This window comes from Lactuca serriola, chromosome 9, assembly GCF_051521515.1.
Source record: "Lactuca serriola cultivar US96UC23 chromosome 9, Lser_US96UC23_V15, whole genome shotgun sequence".
Taxonomy (NCBI): Eukaryota; Viridiplantae; Streptophyta; class Magnoliopsida; order Asterales; family Asteraceae; genus Lactuca; species Lactuca serriola.
This window is the reverse complement of record NC_136416.1, coordinates 153,618,640-153,624,958: the sequence shown is the minus strand read 5'-3', so window position 1 is coordinate 153,624,958 and position 6,319 is coordinate 153,618,640. Positions and strand designations below refer to the sequence as shown.

The following is a 6,319-nucleotide window of genomic DNA, read 5'->3' as shown; positions in this document are numbered from 1 at the left end:
TAACCGTTCCCGCTCGACTCAAGGAATGTAGCGAGCGCGTAACATATCCCGGAACTGCTCCCATGACACATCAGCCCTCTGCTCGTCTGAATATGACTTAGTCACCAACCTCCACCAGTCCTTTGCCCCGGACCTTAACAAGTTCAGGGCACATCTGACCTTCTGGTCAGCAGGACATAAGCATGTGAAGAAATACCCCTCCACATCAGACAACCACTTGATCGATTTGATGGGGTCCTAAGCCCCATTAAAAGTAGGGGGCTTCGTGTTGTCGAAGTCCCAATACTGAAAAGCTCGTCCGGCTCGCAATCTTGCCACAGATACAGTTGTTAAAGCTGTTGCGGCAGCCGCCTCAGTGAGGGCTGCGTAACGATCATCGAAATACTCCACCATAGCGGTCTTAATAGACCCGAACATTTGCGTCAATTCGAACCCGGAACAACGCAACAACCTCATCGTGCAGGATCTCTCAGACCCTGTCATCCATCTCATCTGGCCTCATCTGGCTGATAGTCTCGGGCGCTGTCGGCGCCCCGTGTCCACCCTCTCCCTTTCCTGATCTTGATCTCAAACCGGATCCAGTCACAAAGCGCCTGGTCATCAGCATTCTGGAACATAACACAAGGTATCAGATAATTCATACAAATAACTGGGAATCAACTCCCGACAAAACCCTAGGGGTTGTGACTTCCTTGCTACGCGTACGGGTCATGTGCTTTCAGTAGTATAGGCCCATACTACTTCCACACTTACCCTGTTGGATTAATATCTAAGTCCATAACTATAATCGGTAAGACTTGACCCAACCCGGCATGGTCCATTTGGGTTGCATGGCATCATGCATTTGGATAGACTATAATGAGAAAAATAACACTTAAGGTTTGTTAATATATTATAAGTTCTAATATATTAATAAGATTATTTAATTAGTATTGATCAAGAATTAATCTAGGATTAATTAAGTGATCAAAAGAAGACTAATTAAATATATGGGTTGATTGTGTAAATCATCCATAATTATATAGTGGGCTAATGCTCCATGGATTGTCAAGTTGGGCTAAAACCCATAAGATGCTCCATGGATGCTCCATGGTGTATTTTTACCCATGGATCAGGGAAATGAAAGGCCATGACAATTAGGGTTTACATGGTGTAACCCTAACTATATAATGATCTTATTCTTGGAGAAAATCGGCCACTATGTGAGAGATAAAGGGCTAGCCGATTTTCATGAAGTGTTCCATTTTCTCTCAAGTCATTCCATGTGTATTTGCTGTTTGTGAACCATTTGAGGTGTCACACTTGGGGCACTAGGCACTCAAGCTTCATGAAGACATTCTACATTAAAGAGGTATGTAATTCTAACTTGATATATTCATATGAACCTTGTTATTATGCTAGTTAGGATGAATACCTTGGAAAGTTCATATTTGCATGTATAATAGAGAAAACATAGATCCAAGGTATTTAGGGTTGCTTGTACACTTAGGAGTGTTAGAATTCTCAAAACCCAACATACCCATATTTGTCCCAAGTTTCATCACAACGCCCTAACAATACACATAATCATATCGAGCACTCAAGCCTCACTCCTAAAGGAAGGCTAAATTCCTCGAAGTCGGCGGACTCATCCCAAACAACCTATCCACCCACGAAACTTCCACCAACCTTGCATCATTAGCGAGTGCTAGCCATACATAATGTTCGACTTTATAGACTTTCGAATATCCAATCATACCATAAGCTCCCAATCAGACAAGAACAGAACATAAGGCCAACTCAAACATTCTCAGGCTATAAGATCTTAATTACGTATGACCGTGATACACACACAAATAACTACAGTAATGATGTCAATGTCATATAAGGAAAACCCTAGGCTAGCAGGCATCATAAGTCAGGAAATTTTATCATGCAATTCCTGAAGATCCCTAGCCTAGTACTAGCATGCTGTTCTAACATATCACAATATCAAATATTGGATGGTATTTTGGGGTCTATCCGCAAGCTCTGGCTGATCGTATACTGCATCCTCCTTTATCATTTGAAAACCATTTTAGAAATCATTTTAAAGTCTTTCCCTGATTTGAGATTGGATTCACGCGAGTGTTCCTCCAATTCACTCAAACCAAGGCTCTGATACCAACTTGTCACGCCTAAAAATTCAAACCAATTTAAAATTTTTAAAACATTTCAAACCATTAAAAATCGTTACAACTTTGTTTTCAAATGTATAATATCATAGTTTTTCACCGGAGACATAGATAAAACATGAGGAGCTGTACGATCACGCCTTCACCTTACTGCGATCCCCTGATGTACCTGAAACAATAAACTGAACTGTAACCTCGAGAGCTTAGTGAATTCCCCCAAAATACCAACCTCATAAACCATACTCAAATCATAACAGCAAATACAAACAAAAACAACATGTATGATGAGCCTTCAGCCTGACTGGACCGCCTTGCAGGCCTTCAGTCTATCTAGACCGCTCTCCGAGCCTTCGGCACGTCTGGACCGCCTCGTCGGGCCTTCAGCCTATCCGGACCGCCCGCCGGGCCTTCGGTCTGACTGACATACACTTCGGGGTTTGTAGTCTATCCGGACCGCCATGGGTATGTTGGCCTTCAGAACAAAGCAGGACCGCCTCAACCCAACCCCCAATCAACAAACATGTGCACATACATATCATTTGCTAGCATATATAACCGTCAACCAATCTAACAGATCAAATAGCATAGCAACATCCTATAACCAGGATACCGACCTAACCGGTCACTAACATAGCATCATCCTATATTCCAGGATATCGACCTAACCAGGTCACTAAGCATATCACCATACTAACTACCAGAATGTAAATCAATAAGCATAACATGCAATAAACCCGGATACCAATCCAATAAGGGCCAGCATTGGTGCCTTAGACGCTGTTGATACAGTGAGGAGAACTTACCTCGCAACTGACGTATGAAACTAGAAAGCTTCAACTCCCAGAGCACCAAAACGAACTTCACTACCTATAAATAACATAAAACCCTTTTTTCATAAGTCTCCGGATTACCAGAATACCCTCAGAAGTCAACTGGTCAACTCTTGGTCAAAGTCAACGTCCACAGTCAAAGTCAACAGTCCATGTTGACTCGACTCATCGAGTGCAGTTCACTGACTCGTCGAATCCTTCCTAAACTCGAGAAGTTGTAAAATCCTTGATTGGCTCGTCGAGTTCTCCTTTAACTCGCTGAGCTCATAAGTGCCCAAGAATAAGGAGAACCCTATTCGACTCGCCGAGTCTTCTAACGACTCGTCGAGTTCAAGGAAAACTTCAATGGAGTCGTCGAGTTGTTCATCCAACTTGTCGAGTTCATGGCCATCTTCATCGGGCTCGCCGAGTTGTTCATCCAACTCACCGAGTCCTCGTAGACCTTCATTCATGGAGACGCTTATTAAGCATGGCGAGGCTCCAGATTATAGATCCAAGCTTCTAAGGCACGTTTATCACGTAAAGTCAGAAACTTTACGCACATGCAAGGTTCTAAAGTCCCTAAATGACCAATCTATGTTTCCAATGGAGCTTTACACCTTGGGAGAGTCTCATTCTTGCACCAGCTCGAAACTTTATGTACTAAGAAGCCCATAGGAGCTCAGTTCTGAAGTTACAACTTCAGATCTGAGATTGCAAACAAGAATAGCTTCCAATCATACTATGAAAACCCTAGAATTTGACCAAAGAGGGGATCTAGAATGAAATGAGGTTAGGGTAACAATTTATACCTTCTAGAAGATGCTAAATACAATAGATTTCAGGTCCTTCAAGCTCCTTGCTTCTGAATGCTTGATCTCCAAGCTCTTTTCTCCAAGAAAATCCTCCTCCAAGCTTAAGAATGCACAAAATGAACACACTCACACGATTAGGGATTTAGAGGGGCAAGAAGTAGTGAAGGGGAGGCTGGGGAAGGCCAATGATGCTTTAAATAGGGTGGAATGCCTCGAAATTTAGGGTTTCATCTGCCAGCTCCTACTCGTCAAGTCCCTTTATGGACTCGGCGAGTAGACCACTAAATGCGCGATCCCACCTCGCTGCTACCCGACGAGTAGGGCAACCAACTCGTCGAGTATGTCTTTCAACCAAATAAATTTCATTTAATTCCATACCTGAGAATCGGGACGTTACAAATTTTTATTCTTTGTTTGCCTCTTCCACTTGATCCTTGGGTGTAGTGAACGCGAATACTTCAAAGGACATTGGAATTGAAGCTATTGTCTTGGTAAACTTGACTTCTTTGATTTTAGGGTTTTCCCAAGCTTTTAATTTCTCCCCCATCAACTTCTCTATTTCAACTAATCGTTGAGATTTTCTTCTACTCTTTTTTTCCACTACATCTTCCAAATTATTCACTCTTAACACCTCATCTAATAATTCGTCATGAATCACTTCTTGGTTCATTTCAAAAGTTATTTCTTCATCTTCTACTAAAAGTGTATGCTTTGAATCATGGATTTCAAAAAGGGCTCGTGTGGTGCTCAAGAATGGTCTACCCAAGATTATCGGAAGCTCCTCGTCTTCTTTCATGTCTAAAACTACAAAGTCCACTGGAAAAATAAATTTTCCAACCTTCACCAATAAATCTCTGACAATTCCATGTGGATGAGTTATTGAGTGATTTTCCATTTGAATTGTCATTCATTTGTTTTGTAGCCTTAGTAATAAAGCATGCGATTTATGCTAGTCCCCGAATCGGCTAAAGCATTTATTGAAGTAAAATTTCGGAATTCGCAAGGCAAAGTCAATCTCCCCAGATCTCCCATTTTTATTGGCAATCCTTCAATGATTTCAGTAGAACACAAATCATTAAGAACAATAGTGGATGCTTTTTCCAACTCCTTTTGGTTCGTTATCACATCCTTAGCAAATTTTGGAAGTGTAGCCATGTATTTGAGGAATAGAGCACTAATTGAAAGGGATATCACGTGTTCCATACATTTCTTTTGTTTCGGCTCTAGTAGGTTTCACATGGCTCGAGATAGATAAGGAAGTGGAGGCTGATACAATTTAAAAAAAGAAGAATTTCCATACTTTAGTGGCCACAGCATGGCCTAGTGGTCCCCACGTCATGGGCACTAGGCAGAAGACTTTTCTGTTTTTGCTTCAGGCTCTACATCTTTTGGTTGTGGATCCGGGTGTCTGTTAGTTGTTTTGTACATCACAAAATGGCTTAGTTTTAACCTCTTTTTAAGTATATATCGACATCACATGAGATTGAGGATTTTCATTTGGAATTTTAGGTGGTAATCACTCGTTTACGATTTTGGTCAAATGACCCAATTAAGTTTTGATGTTCTTAATGGCAGCCTATTGGTTTCTTATGATAGCGTCAGTTGTGTCATGTCTTTTCTTTGAAACGGCTGCAAAACATGCGAAATCAACTCGAACTCGGATTTGTTCTCGGGCAGTGGTTGTTCTTTTTGATAAAAACCTCGATCGGTTTACCTAAAGTTTTCAACATTGGCTTTCTTGTACTCATCGTAAGGTAACCACTACTTTTTAGGTTTTCTCCAGTCTTCATCATATTAGTCATCACTTGAGTATTATACTTGTGCTTTTAGTTCCCATTCTTATATAAATCACAATCTTTGTTCAGGTGCGGCTCATTACAATTTTCATACCCAACTCGTATGGAATGTATATATTGATCCATCTTCGTCATTCTTTGGTCCATGGATTCTAGCTTTGCCATCATCGCAACCATATCTTTAGAAGCTTCATTTATAACTTTTTATTATATTGTATTATCCTCACGAGGGTTGTGATACTCCCTTGAATATTTGGAAAACTCCTTAATTGTTGCAGGAGGCTTCTTTGTTAGTGGTCCTTCATAGTCAAGGAGTTGTCATGTGGTTACGTTCACCCCTTCTTAAAAGATTGAGACCTCATGTTGCACATTGAGGGCATGTTGTGGAAAATTTCTCAACAACCGCTTATACCTGTCCCATGCTTCATACAAGGATTCACCGCCTTTTTATTCAAAGTTGGAGATGTTCGCCTTTAGTTTTGAAACCTTTGATGGTCGGTTGAATTGTTGGATGAACTCTTGACGAAGTTTTTCCCAAGTGGTGACAGATCTGGCATGGAAGTGCTTTAATCCAATCTTTTTCTTCTCCTTTAAAAGTTATCGGAAGCTTTCAAAACAACATCATTTCAGGAGGAACATTGGGAACATTGAAGTAGTTCGTAATGTCATTCACTTTGTCGATATGCTTGTAAGCATCTTTGTGAACCTTCCCGTAGAATGGGATATATTTTAAAATAGAAAGTATG

The 6,319-nt window shown here is 40.9% G+C and overlaps 1 non-coding gene across 1 annotated transcript; it reads left to right on the top strand.

Annotated features, from left to right (window-relative positions):
- The first annotated feature begins 5,946 nt into the window (after positions 1–5,946).
- Positions 5,947–6,054, top strand: LOC145077295 (small nucleolar RNA R71). The gene has a single exon (XR_013693077.1). It is a non-coding gene; the product is annotated as a small nucleolar RNA R71 (small nucleolar RNA).
- The last annotated feature ends 265 nt before the right edge of the window (positions 6,055–6,319 follow it).